At 50.5% G+C, this 14396-nt stretch overlaps 1 protein-coding gene across 1 annotated transcript in view; it reads right to left on the reverse strand.

The window, feature by feature from the left end:
* TSPAN11 (tetraspanin 11) overlaps positions 1-7804 on the reverse strand; it is a 55723-nt gene extending 47919 nt beyond the window's left edge. Inside the window, exon 1 of the mRNA XM_004692550.2 lies at positions 7682-7804. The gene's annotated coding sequence lies outside the window, so the exon portion shown is untranslated. The remainder of the gene's footprint in view (positions 1-7681) is intronic.
* Between the last annotated feature and the right edge of the window lie 6592 nt (positions 7805-14396).

The following is a 14396-nucleotide window of genomic DNA, read 5'->3' on the forward strand; positions in this document are numbered from 1 at the left end:
AAATAAATAAATCTTTAAAAAAAATTTTCCAGATAGTTCAGGAGTTGAGCTTAAATCCCTGCAATTTTTCAAATGGAAACCTGTAAATGAATACACCAAGAACAGACAGACAGCTAGACATGACAAAGAGAGCCCAGACTTAAAATCCTTAGTGTTAACACTGCTTGGGAAGGACCCGTGACTGCCCGGTGCTGTACCTGCAGGGCTTCAGCTGGATGTAAAATCACGACGCAGGTTGTTTCCAGCCTTGAGATAACCGCGCTGCCCCAGCCTTGCCACCTCCCTCCTTGCCGCCTGCTCTCCACCCAACCCACAGTGACCCTGGCCAGCTATGAAGCCCCACCTTAGAGCAGTGCTCTGAGACTCGGGGGGCTCAGAGTTGTCTGGCCCCTTCCCAGAACCTCTGAGTTAGGGGGTCTGCGTGGGAGTTGAGAGCTTGCATTTCTCTCCAGCTGGGCGATGTGGCTATTCCGGGTCCCGGACACTTTGAGAACAGCTGCTACAGGGCAGTGTTCTGCTCCTCACCTACTCTAGAACCAACAGAGGAACGGAAAGACCCTGTTTCTAGGCTGCACCCCAGGAGAGTTCAATTGGACCTCCCTGGGTGGCATCCAGAGAGATGCTGGATGGCAGGGGATGCTTCCTTGCAGTTGCTGTGCCCTTCCAGCGCCGTGGGTCAGGGCTCAGCAAACCCCGGTTCCCGTACAGGACCACTGGGTCCATATTTGAGACTTGAGGGCCACATGGTCCCTGCTGTATATTCTTCTGCCTCGGCCTTTTTTTGTTTCAACTCTTGTAATTGGTCAAAACCACCCTGACCTTGCAGATCAGACAAAAATAGTTTGCAGATCAGACAAAAATGGTTTGCAACCCCTGAACAAATAGCTATTCACACAACTGTCGACTTCAGTGATGAAAACAGCTTCTCACAATTAGCATTATGTGCGCAATTGAAACCAAATAAATAAAGACGCAACTGAAAGAAGTGAAAGGTGGAATGTAAATGTGACTGTTCTTTCCTAAACTTGTGGTGGGTATCCAGAACGCTTCTTCCAGCTTTCCTTTCTACGTTAAAGTAGAAGATGGGGTTGGGCAGGGAGTTCTGTCACCCTCTTTTCCAGTTCACTATTCCAGCACTTACCTCCTAGCACGTGTTTGGAACTTGAGGTTCCTCCTAAAGCTCTTAGCTTGTTTCAGAGCTATCAGGAAGTGTTAAGTTATGGAAGCCCTCTGGCCGTGGCCCTGTCTTATGTCAGCTTATGCTCAGGCTCCATCGCTGACGGAGATGCTTCAGGACGGGTACAGGCAGAGGAGAAAGAAGTGTGTCTTTGTTTCCCTCTAGTTTTTTGAGATGTAAATTTCATTCTCTCCGGGTAAAGGACTTCTAGTCCTGACTTTCTGTCTTGCTCTCTCTCCATTGAGAGAGGACTGGTTTTTGCAAAAGAGCACCTCAACTCTGGAGTCACATGGTAAGTTCACAGGCCCTCCCCCATCTAGCTGTGCCTCTTGTCCCCCAACTCAGCTCCCTTGGTGACTAAACCATGCTCCTTGAACCCAGCCTACCTGCTCCCCTTTGGCTTATATATAAATGGCTCCAACGTAGCACGCTTGAGTGCCCCTAAAAGCATTTTGTTTTTCAATCTGCTCCAAACTTAAGACAAAATGGATGAGATCCACCTCTAATTCTATCCTTTGTCCTTTTCTTTGGGGTCTTTTAAAGACACTAGAACTCTTTAATAAAAGAACTCAGTTGGGTGGAGCCTGCTTAGGGCAATGGACCCTCCCACCATTTCCCAGAGATGGAAATGCCTCCCTGGAATCTGATGGCACTTGAGTGGCCAGAGCTCACAGGATTCTGTTCTGCATCGACTGGGTCACCAGTCCCAAAATGTGGCCCAAAAGGGAGACCGAGGCTTGAGGTGGCTGGCTTCATGGGAGCAGCCTGGCTGTGCTCACGTGGCCCCAAGTGCTTGGTGACAAGCCATGCTGTCGACATCTTGGGATGCTTCATGATTTTATCTTTGAACTTGTGCTTGCTGAGGAAGTCCAGTGGGGTGGTGGACATGAATGGGAGCTGAGGGCACACTGTGTGTGTCCACTCCTTGCTGCTCACTTGATCCAGCACCCATGACACTCCATTAGAACTCCACGGTATCCCTGATGCACAGAGCTCAGAGAGCCTCAAAGCAGATGCAAAGTGAGGTGGTTGCCCCTATGATAGAGCAAGCAGCATTGACAGTCCTGGGGGTCAGGGTCTCTGCTGGAAACAGAGTTGTTTCAGGTGCAGAAAGCAAGCTAAGACTTCCAGGAAGTAAGACCAAGCAAGAAACCGGCACCATCCGGCCCTTCTCCACCTGCATTTCTTCTGTGTCAGCCAGCCATTTACACTGAAATTGATGACACAGGGAAGGAAAGATACCGTCGCACACAGCTCTCTTTTCTCTCAGCCCTTCCTCTACTTTTAGGCTGGAGACAAAGGCTGCTGGCATGGGGTTTGCATCAAGCAACAAGTGAACTAAACATGGCTAAGTCGCGTTAGTGCACTTTCCACTTTTGTTAAGGACAAAACACATGTGCACATATAGATTATGAAATAGGAATTGGCTGATTTTGGTGAGTCTACCTATGGGTTAAGTGCATTTTAAATTGGCACAGCATGATATAAAAGGGTGTGGTAAAATGCCAATAATTCATAACCAGGCCAATAACTTAAAAGGCTAATTTTTTTTTTCTTGGAACACCATTAAATAGCAAATACATAACTACCATAACAAGCCAAGAAAGAGGTCATGGAAGAAAGGAAAAAGATTTATATTTTAGTACTTTTAATGGTAATTTTCTGTTTTCCTTAACACATTTTTCATTTTGCATAGGATCCTGCAAATTCACAGCTGGCCCTGGCTGAGAGGTGTCTTGAAGCTCAGAATCAGTGATGACTGATAAGCTCCTTCCTGAAATACCCATCTAATGGACACTTATTGGGCTTCAACTGTTTGCCAAGCTTTGTGCTAGTTTCCAGGGATAAAAAGTCAGTAAACTTCTTGTATCAGAAAGAATTTCCCTCCTCAAGTAGAGGTGGAGAATATAATTCTGAAACCAGAGCCGAGGGCCTTGCTGTCAGACGTCAGAACCGTCATACTTGTTCTGACAGAAAAGGGGGCTCAGACAGAGAACGCTCTCGACAGTATTTCAAGAACACTTGGAGAAACTGAGGCCTTTGCCTGTTCAAAAGGCTTCACGGTTTGGCTTCCCCAGCTACCGGATCAAACAGGAAATGTCAAGCCTTTCTTTTTATTTAACCTGTTCAGATCGCAGGTAAACAGGACAGCATCAGCGACCCACCCCCCTTTGCTTTTCTCATGTGAGTCTCTAAACACAAGATGCTAACAGAATCTATGTTAGAAAATTATATAAACTCATTTAAAAAAGTGATTTATCTTTTTGGCACTGATGCCCTTAAAAGTGGGTGTTCAGAAATCACAAATGGTGGGAAAACTCAGACGTCAGGGTTCCCGGCTATGAAAGGTTGTCCGTCGGTTGCAAACACTACACAGTTTTGTTTTCTTTTTGCCCCCAACCGCCAGTCTTTAACCCCCCCTGCCCCACTTCGATCCTTTCTGCCTTCCCCTCCCTTTTAACCTCAACCAAGAAGCCTAGTTTATTAGTGTCCACGAATTTTATGATGATTTTGCCCTGTTCAAGCATCTGCTATGTAAATACCCGGAATCTGTCTCTGTCATTCTTGCTCGGGACACATAATGCCCTCAACCCCCCTCCATTTTGCTGTCAACAGGAACATTTCATCTTTCCTCTCGCTGAACGCTATTCCGTTCTGTGGGCAAACCTCACCTTCTTAATCCATCCTCTCTCACTGGGCACTTTGGTTGATAAACTGGTCTTTGGAAAAGAATGCAAATGACATAAACTTGGGTTGTTTTTGATTGGTGTTAAGGAAAAAAAAAAGATTCGTTAGGTAGGCAAAAGGCTGAAGCCCAGTGTAGGGGATCCCCTGTTACCATCAACAAGTCAGGGAATTGCTTTAAAATAGATCAGGGAGCCAGCACCTCTAACTTCCTCAATTTTTAGCTGCTTGGCACTTCTGGCTTCTTATACAAGGAGAGGGAAATTCAGGTGTCAAAATACAGCTGCCTTCTCCGCACCCCCCCCCCCCAGTTGTTTGTAGGGAGTAGAAAAGCATTGGAAGAGAAAAGGGGTGCTTGGCTGGCCTGGAGGCCCCAGAACCAGCAGGGGAGTTGGTGCTGGGACACGAGGGCACAGCACCCCGCCCACCCACCCCCTCGAAAACCCGTCTCAAGCCATCCAGCCCCCTCAGCAGCCAGAGGTGCTCTGTGTACCTCAGTCAGCTCAGCTTTGCAGACACAACTCAGGCACCAGCTGGGAGTTAGTGCATAGAGCATGCCCTTAGTTTCCAAAGCAATAAAAGGGAGCTCTGTGAGGTCACATAAAGGGAGGGAGAGCAGAGCCCAGCGGAGCAGGGCTCCCTGCCTGCAGCAGCCCCTCACTCCTGCCCAGAGTGGCACTGCCGTGCCTCCTTCCCCGAGCTCCTGAGTGGACGAGATTGACACTCAGCTGCCTGCCTGTCTCTGGCTGGGAGAAGCTCCATCTCCTTCCTCAGCTAGATACTTGGAGGTTGAGGGCTGATTCTTGATGTATTTTTCAGGCCTGGGCAGGGGGAGGGGGAGAAATCAAGGCTCGTGGTGTATAGACCTGATGGAGCTGGGGCTCGAGAGCCAGCCAGCGCAGGATGCGGACGAGACTCAAGGTGAGCACGGCTCTCGGCACCCAGGTCTCTGGCTCCACCACCACAGCCTCTGGCCTAATCAAGAGCAAGCAGTGGCTATGTTGTCTTTGTCCTCTCAGACTTAGTAAAGGGAGTGGGCAAAGCCCGGAACAGTCTGGGCCTGGGAGTCTCCGCACCGCCATCTGCACAGGGGTGACAGGAGATGATGGATGTTTACACGGAGCCGACGCGCTGCTGAAAGTACAGGGTGCGGGGCTCTGGGCTCAGGCTCAGTCAGAAGGCTCCTCCTCTCCACTGCCCAGTGCGCCAGAAGAACTGTGCTGATGGGCAGCAATCTCCGGGGGAGGAGGCACCTCTGGGCAGTTTGCGGGAACGGACCCCAGCGGGGACGGTGGGAGACATGGTCACCCTAAATAGACAGCTCTCAGCGATCAGTGTGGGGCTCGTCGGCTTTGCGGGTACCCGGCTGTTCCCCCAGGTCTGGGTTGGGCTGCCTGTGTATCAGAGCTCTACAACCTTCTCATGCAAATATTCAGAGTAACCTTGACCCAGTGCAAGAAGTTTGGTTCCAAGGCCAGCAGAAGCAGTGTGAGGCGTCACCACCCACGTGTCTGGATCGTGGCCCTTGGCTCTCCTTGAGGATGGAGCAGCCGGGTGCACGTTCTGATACAGGGGCTTTCTGGGCCTCTTAGGCTAAGTGGAGTTCCCTTTCCTCAAGGGAACCCTACCTGGGAGCCAAAGATTAACTCCGAGCTGCTGGTGTGAGCGCCTGTGAGTGGGGCCTGGCTGGCCCTCAAAGCTCTCCTGGGAGGAGCAGCGTCCATCCCCCCTTCTTATCTATCTAGTTACCGATACAACTTTTCTAAAGCACCTTCTATGATCTCAGAGCAGGTATCAAGACAAAGGAGCCCCTTTGGCACAAGCTCAGTGTGGAAGGGTGAGTCAGAGGTGAACTCGGGGTGGTGTGCAGGAAAGGAAATGGATCAGGGCCACGGGACCATGGCCAGGAGGTGGCTACTTTAGATAGGGGCTCAGGAAAGGCCTCTCTAGGGAAGTGAAACTTGGGGCTGCGGTCAGAAGGTAATCTGGAAAGATGTTGATTTTAAGCAAGGAGGAAGCTGACCCAAGGAGGTGAAGCGACATGCCCCCTGTCACAGGGTGGGGGGAGTCAAGCCAGGTCTCGACCAGTTTCCTGGCTCCTCAGCCAGGGTTCCTTCCTTTCACGATGTTACCAAAACAGCTACTATGTGCTGTTTCAGCGACAGTGGACACACCTTGCTGTTCAGGCCTTCAGTTGTGACCCCTTCCCACCCCAACTTGGTGGGTCCAGCTTTGGTCCTGTGTCTGGGAGCTCTGTAACCGGAAGACAGAATCCTGCCTTGACATCCCAGACCCAGGCCCTGGGCTGGAGAAGCTTCTCCTTCTTACTTCCCAGGCTGCAAACTGTGGAAAACTTCTTATTGCTTCTACTGGTGGCTTGAGGATAGAGGCGAGGTGATGGGGTTTAAAGCCTCCCAGCTTCCCCTCAGGAAGGTTCTCTGGAAGTCAAGCTGTTCACAGCTACCATTTAAAGCCCACCCAAGCCACTTTCCTCCTGTGTTGCTGAAGGCCCTCGCACAGAAACTTCCACACCAGGCCTGCATGCCCCGCCCACACCAAAGGTCCAAATCACGGCTGGAGGCAGATCTGCCCAGCAGCAGGCAAATGCCAACCCCCCCACCCCCCAAACTAGACAGCTGCAGTGGCCCCTCCCCCCACCCAAGCGCACCTGAACTTCTGACTAAGTCCAGCAAATGCCCTTTGCCCTCGGAGTCCCACTGTGGTCAAGCACTTCTCCAGGTATGGGTGCATGGAGCCTCCTGACCCTTCACAGGGAGACCGGTCACACTGAGCCCTGCTAAAGACAGTGAGTCTAACTCAAGTTCAGGTCTGCAGGCTCCAACTGCAGCTTCTTGTCCTGGGATACAGCTGCTCACAGATGCACACTGACCATCCCGCCTGGCCCAGACCACCTAAGCCTCTCCCTTGCCCTCCATTACCTTACACCCTGAGGGCATGTCGTTTTTCCAGAAGCTGCCTCTTCTCCCCACACCACCCCTGACTCAGTGTGTGTCCATGGGCTGGATCCCTGTGTTCCGCCTACTCCAGACACCCGGGAAGTGCTCCTGTGCCCTCCGGCCTGTCCTATCTGTGGCCAGTTCACACATAGGAGCGTTGCACCTTCAGCGGTGAAACTGGCACAGTACCCTTTCCATACGTGCCAGCCAAGTGCAGGTGCAGGAAGGGCAGGAAGCCCAGGGGAGGCCACCTGCAGGCCTGAGCTGGCACAAACACACAGGTGTGCTGGAGACTCGATGGACAGCCTGGCACTGGCCACCAGATCTGCTGAGAACGGCCCTGTGCACACTCTGTAAGGCCAGCCTCCAGGATTAGCAAACCCCGTCTTGCCTGAGGTACCCAGCCCAGGACTGTACAATTCTAGTTGGGGTCACTCTGGACCTGTTACCTCCCACCAATGCTAAGCAGAAGCTACTGGTGCTTAGCATTGGTGGACATTTTGAAGCAGGACAGACAAGCATTGAGTTCGCTGCATTCAGAGGGACTGCTCAGCGGAGGCACCAGTGTGGAGATCAGACAGCAGACAAGGCTCAGCGACCCCCCCCCCCCAACCTCCTGTCCCCCAATGCAAGCAGCTCCATCCTGAGCGCCCCTGGGAGGGGAGGATCTTGCCCCCACCGTTAAGCCAAAATCAGCCTGCCCTGTCCCACCAAGGCCCCGCGTTGCCCTGGATGTGGGGCGCCTCCTTCCCGCGGAAGCCGCCACGAGCGGGGGCCCCTCCTCCCCGCGCCCCGGGCCTGCCAGCCGCGGGCCTCAGCTACCCCTCGCCTTTCTCTGCCGCCCGCCGCCGGCCGCACTTACCCGGCTCGAGACGGCTCGAGACGCAGCGGCGGCGCCCAAGCCTCGCCCAAGCCTCGTAGGGCCACAAGGCGCCTTCGCGGCAGCCCCGCCGCGCTCCTGGCCCTCCCGCGGGGACAGGGTCAGGGTGCGGGAGCCCCGATCGCAGCCCAGCGCCCACGAGCACTTCCTGCCGGCCGGCGCCTCCCCCGCCCCGCCTCCCTGCGCGAGCGCCCACCCGCCCCTGCTCGCCCCTCCAAATCCCGGCTCTCTCCCAGCCTGGCCAGCACGGAGGCCTCGCCCAGAAGCCCCAGGAGCCGAGCAGCGAGCTCTTTGTTCCGAGTTTGCCTTTCTTCCATTCAGAGCACAGACAGCGCTGTAAGTGGGAGCTGGGGCCGCTGTGCGGTCGCCTCCGTGTGAGGAGGGGCTGGGGAGCAGCCAGCGAGCGGCTCACAGACCTCTCTGTCCCTCCTCCCCCCAGGCCACCCCTACCGCCTCCTATACCCCCCCTCCCCCCCGGCCACCACCACCTCTGACCTCTCTCAGGCCCCCTGTGTGGCTCCCCAGGGAAGGAGAAATCCACAGGGTCCCGGGAGAAGTCCCTGGGGACTGGAGGGGGCAGCACAGGGCCATTAGGGAGCCCCTCCATTACAAAGGCCTCCCTTCTCCCCATGTCCCCAGGCCAGGAAGATGCCCCTCACGGCCCTGTCCAGCTGACAGCCCTGAAGACCTTCAGCTGTGCCGCTCCTGGGCGCTGGGAGAGTCCATCCAGATCACTGCCTGGTCTTGGGCACTCATCTGTGCCAGCCCTGCCAGAGCAGGCGCAGGCGCCTGTAGGGGGCGCTCTTCTCACAGTGGGGCGGTGTGATGACCTGCTCTTCCCCAGAGCCAGAGGCCAGTGCTTGCCCAGCCTTGCTCTTTTGAAACTTGGCTGCAGGGAACGCGGTTACCCATTGACCAGGCTGTTAGGTCTGGGAGGCGTTGGAAGAAGGGCACGGGCGTGGAGCACCAGCAGGTCAACTTCCCGAGGCTGCCAGACCAGGACTGGGGGAGTAGGCGGGGGTCTGGGGAGGATGTGGCTGCTCGAGTCCCAGGCAGAGGGACACCGGAAGTGGGGAGCTGCAGGACTCCAAGGTGCCAGGAGTGGACACTGTCCTGACCATGTAGTGAGGCCGAGGAAGGAGAGGGGAGGGGAGCGAGGCCCTCCAGAGAAGACGCTGGCTTCTGCTGAGGCAGTTGCAGAAAGCAGGGATTGTCAGGAGGAGAGACAAGATGGAGAAGTGGGAGCAAGAGGAGAATGTTAGGCAGAATACGGGTTTTCCAAAGACAGTAGACGAGTGAAGGGGGAAGTGTGAGGTAGGTGGGGATAGAGGCGACTAAAGTGAGTGATATTAAAACAGTAGTCCTCCCTGTGGCACAGCGGAATAAAGCACAGCACTGCAAGCCAGCCACCGCCGCTTCAGTCCCCAGCCCCGGGGGTGACCCACATGGCACAGCAGACCTCTCCTGACCCGCCCGCGGCTCCCCTCAGCAGTGTACTTCCTCGGTCTGCCTGTTCTGCTCCCCACTCTGTCTCTGGTGAATCCTCTCATCCCCCTGCACCTCTAGCCTAGGAAAGTGAAGCTTGGATATTCGGGAGGAATCTTGGAGCAATATGAGAAGGCAAGTGAATCTCTAGACCAGAACATCTCCTTTCAGCACTATCCCACGTGAAGTTAAACACAGACTGAAAACAATAGCTATCTAATATGCAATTTAAAATTTCCCAGTGGCCACATTTGAAAATGTAAAAAGAAAAACAGGTGAACTGAATTTAATGAATCACTTTATGTCACACAATAGATCTAAAATATGATCATTTCAACTTGCATCAAAATAAAATTGATGAGCTATTTTGCATTTCCTTGCTTCTAAGTCTCCCACTCTGGTGTATGCTTTCTACTCCCAGAACATTTACGTACAGGCACCAGCTTTTCACTGGAAAAGCTATCGGTATTTAGATTTCATGGTATTAAAAAAATTTATTTATTTATGCATACAAGAACTGGGGTACAGGCCGGAGGAGTGAGAAGATTCACCAGGGACAGAGTGGAGAGCAGAACAGCAGGTGAGACGGGAGAGGTCTGCCATGCCTTATGGGCCAGCTCCCTGGCCAGGGATTGAACTTACACTGCAGTGGCTGCAGATTGCTTCATCGTGCTTTGACTTAACCCCTTGCACAGCCAGGGAGGCCCAATTTCATAGCACTTATGGTTGAAGAAGCAGACTTGTAAGGGGCTTCAGTCCCTGGCTCTGCACCCCTCCTCCAGGCTGCAGGCTGTGCGTCCTTTCTTCCATGGGACGCTATGTTTACATGCCCCAGCTATGTTTACAATGGCACTCTGGCACTTTCTGCCTGTCTTATCTTTCATAGGGAAATCCACCACGGAATTCAGGAGTGAAGGAATTTGTAGAGACTCCTTTAGAGAAATAAAACAACAATAAAACCACACACACATACACACGGCTTCCTTCTTTGGATCTAAACTGGTCTACACCTATTATTTGGAGGTACAGGGTAGGTCTTGTGGGATCCCCTCCATGCATCACAGAACCTGATATCATTGGTTCCCAGCAACCGTATCAATATTCATTCTTATAAATGGAGTCACAGAAAATAACACTTGGGGGTAGATGATGCACACACACACACGCGCACATAGAACTAAAGACTCTGACCTGCTTTTACTGGGTCGTCAGGATATATGGTGCATAACTTGGCACTCAGTTTGTTTCTTGAACCCTCCTGATCCAGAAATGTAACCCAGGCACCGGATGCCCCCACTCCCTGGGCCTATCTAGCGAAGCAATTTCCAGTTACTAGGTTTGTGGGCTGCAGGGGACGGTGAGGGGTCCCTTGACCATCTCTGCTCTGCACCCTGACATTTCTGCTTAGTTAGCTGGCATCCTGCTAGCTGGTCCTTGCATGGACTCTGGTTGGCTTTCCCAGGAAAAGCAGCTGTGTTCTGGAAGGTGCACACCCAGGTGGACACCACACAGACAGTCGGGCTCAATTCCTCCCCATCCTTAAACCAGAGACAAACTCCTTCCCTGACTTCTCCGCCCATGGGAACTATAAGCTAACAGGTCCTGATCAGCAGTGCCGCCTCTACCGGAAAGGCTGGGAGCAGTGAAATGTTACCTGTTGATCAGTGAAAATAGCTTGGATCTGACTCTGGATCTAACTCTGACCTTAATTTCAAGAGACAACTTATTTTTGCTATGATACCAGGCGCTTGATAGGGGGGTGCTAGAAGAATGAGCATGGGGTAGAACCATACAACGTGGGGCGTAATTCCCACGAGAGAGGTTCCCCAGAGGTAGGAGTCTTCCAGCTGTTGTGAGGCATGCTTCCAAGGACACCGAGAACATTAGTTGTACTGATGAGTGCTTGAAATCATTGTTGATCTTTCCTAACAGTGTCAAAAGTGCTGCTCAGACAGCCAACTGCTTGTCACGCTCTCTTGGCATGAAGGACTTTACAGCCTGGTTCTTTCCCAGGAGATCATTATTTAAGGCAAAACATAGAAAAACACATCTAGGCTACAGAAAACAGAAGAACAGACAGCTGAGCAAATACATAAATAACACAAAATGGCACTGAAGTGTTCACAGCTGGAATTTTTTTAGTGCATGTCGCCCTAACTGCTATTTTTCTTTCATCTTCTCTAGGAGGTTTTCTAGAGTCTGCTTCTATAACTGGGCCATGGCTTCCCCAGGGTTGAAGTTCACATGTCAGGGAAGAAGAAAGTCTTTGAATAAACACAGTGAATTCTCCTGGAGCGGCTATGCTATTCAAGATTTATTTTGGAAGAATAAGGTCTTTATTTTCAAAAGGGTAGCGTTGTAGCAAATTCAGTTAATAAAGCACTGAAGAAGAAAGAGGCAAGAAACCACTGAAATCTCACCTCTCAGAGGTAATTGGGATATTATTTGGGCGAATAACCTTTTGATCATGTTTGTGAGTGTGGGCAAGTTTGCATATGTGTATGTGTTTGTAACCAGATTTAGTTTATTTTAGGATATTTTCTGTCATTTTTTATGCCAGTCGATTTAAGAGGACATGAATCATTTTTGATGTAATATATGGATATACCACAATTTATTTCACCAATTTCCTATGATATTTGATTATGATATAATTTAAATATGGTAGATATTGAACTAAAAATTTTATGAGATGGTTATGAAATTTTTTATGTATTTTTGCCTAGTTATTAAACTATTTAGTCATGATAAATTTCTCAAAATGAAGGTGTAGCAATTTTTTTTTATATTGTCATTACCTCTTGATAGCTGCCTGGTTTTGGGGATGCAATTGAAGAAGAATTTGACCAAATCTGTATTACTTTTTTTTTTCACAAGGAGAAAATATCTATGAAACTTAAAATTACTTAAAATTAAGTTTAATAACAACACAAGGATAGGAGAAAGTAGTTATTAACTGTTGATTGTACATTATTGGAAATAAAACTGCTTTCCTCTGCTGGAAAAAATATCAATTTTACGTATATATGTGAAATAAGATATGTTAATTGTAAACGGCTAAACTAAAGGTAATATAACACCTAAAACCTTGATTAATCCAATAAAGTAAGGCCTAGGAACAAGAAAAAAAAAATCAGTAAGTGTAAGACGCATTGGATTTGAAAGTCTCACAGGTAGTTTGGCTTGAGATATTCTCCTTATTACTTCTTCATCAATCCCATTCTTGACCACCCCGTGTTTCCAGCTTGCAGGGCGCATTCTTCTTTGATTTCCAGCCACACAGCTAGATCCATTTCTTTTTCAAAATACAGTTTCTGTTATTTCATGGGACTGATGGTGGGAGGGGGGGGGGAGGAAACTGGTACCCAGTCGCTCTCGGTTCTGTTGCCAGATGTCATTTTTTGTATACTTCTCTCATAATCAGTCACATTACTAATAACTATTTCTATGTTAAGATAATCTCTGATATCTCACTAAGAAAAATGCAAAATATATGTGCATTTTTCCATGACACAGGAACTCTCAAATGAATTATATGGTTGAGGCAGGCTGGTAGAGCTCAGATACCTCCTGTTGTTAGGGTAACTTGAGGACAAAATTTTAAAAGTTCAGCTAAAAAAAGGATTTCGACTGCCTTGAAATGGCCTCTTTATTTCTCCCTCCCTGTCTCCTTCCCTCCTCCCTTCCCCTTGGGCTTTCTCTCAGTTTCTCCCTGCCCCCAAGCCCCCACTGCATCTTCTTCTCATCCAAAGAAGTAAATCCAATTCCAAGGAAAACAGCGTGTTGTGATGAGCCTTCTATTCCCCCCTCTGTGGGGCTGGCTTTCTGGCTGTGCAGCCTGGGTCGCCACCCATGCTAAAGTTAGGCTTCCCCTTCAGCCCCGCTCTCGCTGTCTTGCAATTCTTAAGAATTTTTGAACAAGGGGGTCACACATTTTCATTTTGCGCTGGTTGCATACAACAGATGTCCTGCTCAGCAGAGCCTGGCCCTTAATATTTCTACAAAATACTCGGTGTTCCGTATTTTCCTACTGAGTTAAAAGATTAGGGCTGACGGCGTTTGGCTCACACCAAGGAGAGTTCCATCCTGTGTATCCTTAGAATTATCTTGACTTTTCTGTAGGAGTGCTGTGTGGGTTTGAAGTTAGCTGAGCGTCTGACCAGAGGCATAGTTGTTAGTAGTCTCTTGTGAGCTTTAGCTTCACCTCTGACGCTTTTACTCCACTTTCCCTCCCCAGCCAACCCCAGCTTGCAGGTCAGCGTAGACACGATGTTCTTCCTCCCACCCGTTTGCACAAGCAGCCCCTCTTCGGGACACTGTCCACCCTGTCTGCTCACTGAACTCCCACTTGAGGTCCCCGATTGCCTTAGTTACCACCTGTATGGCCTCCCCGGGCATCTATTGACGGGTATCATGTCTCCATCAAGGACTTAATGAGCCGGCAGTCTTCTCTGAGATACTCTTTCCCGCTAGACTGGTAGTTTCCAACTTTAATTTTCGTGTTTATTTTGCTAATATTTTGGATGCGTGGCACACTTGAAAGCATTAAAATGTTAAAAAACACATTAGACAAGTCAAGAATAATTGCAGTGCAATTACTGCTGTTGGATAACTGGGTCTCGCAGCAGCCGTAAGAACACCCTGGAACCAGGCTGGCCCTCGCCTGCTCTGACTACCTGCTCCTGAAGAGCTCCCGCGCGCCCTTTCCCCAGGTTCCAGTAGACATCAGGTAGGCTAGAATTTATACCGCCCACCCTTTCTAATGGACTGCGTCCCTCCCTCCCCTGCCGTGTGACCGCGGGACTGTGTGCCACACCAGGCTGGCATACTATTCCTCCAGGGCAGAAGCCCATGTTGAACGCTGATGGGATCTGGCGGTCCATCACGGCCACCAGGATGAGTTGCAGGGACCGTTCACTGTCACAGTGTGCTCAGAGGATGCCCACAGTGGCATCTCTCACCACAGCACATCTGTGCAGAAAGGATCTTTCCGTGACTGATACTCTTGGGTTGGGACTTCCCCAGGGCACCACAGTGGGTCAGTTGGGACTGTGGGAATGCCAGGGCTGACTCTGGCTCTGTCCATGTTTACTTCTCCCATACTTAACACAGATCTTATAAACTTGGAACACATTTTAAAACAGTCAAGGAACTCTGCAGGCAGCATGCAGTGTGATTTGAGCCTCATCTGAACCACAGTTAACACACGTTG

This window comes from Condylura cristata, unplaced genomic scaffold (assembly GCF_000260355.1).
Source record: "Condylura cristata isolate star-nosed mole 26May11 unplaced genomic scaffold, ConCri1.0 scaffold00034, whole genome shotgun sequence".
NCBI lineage: Eukaryota > Metazoa > Chordata > Mammalia > Eulipotyphla > Talpidae > Condylura > Condylura cristata.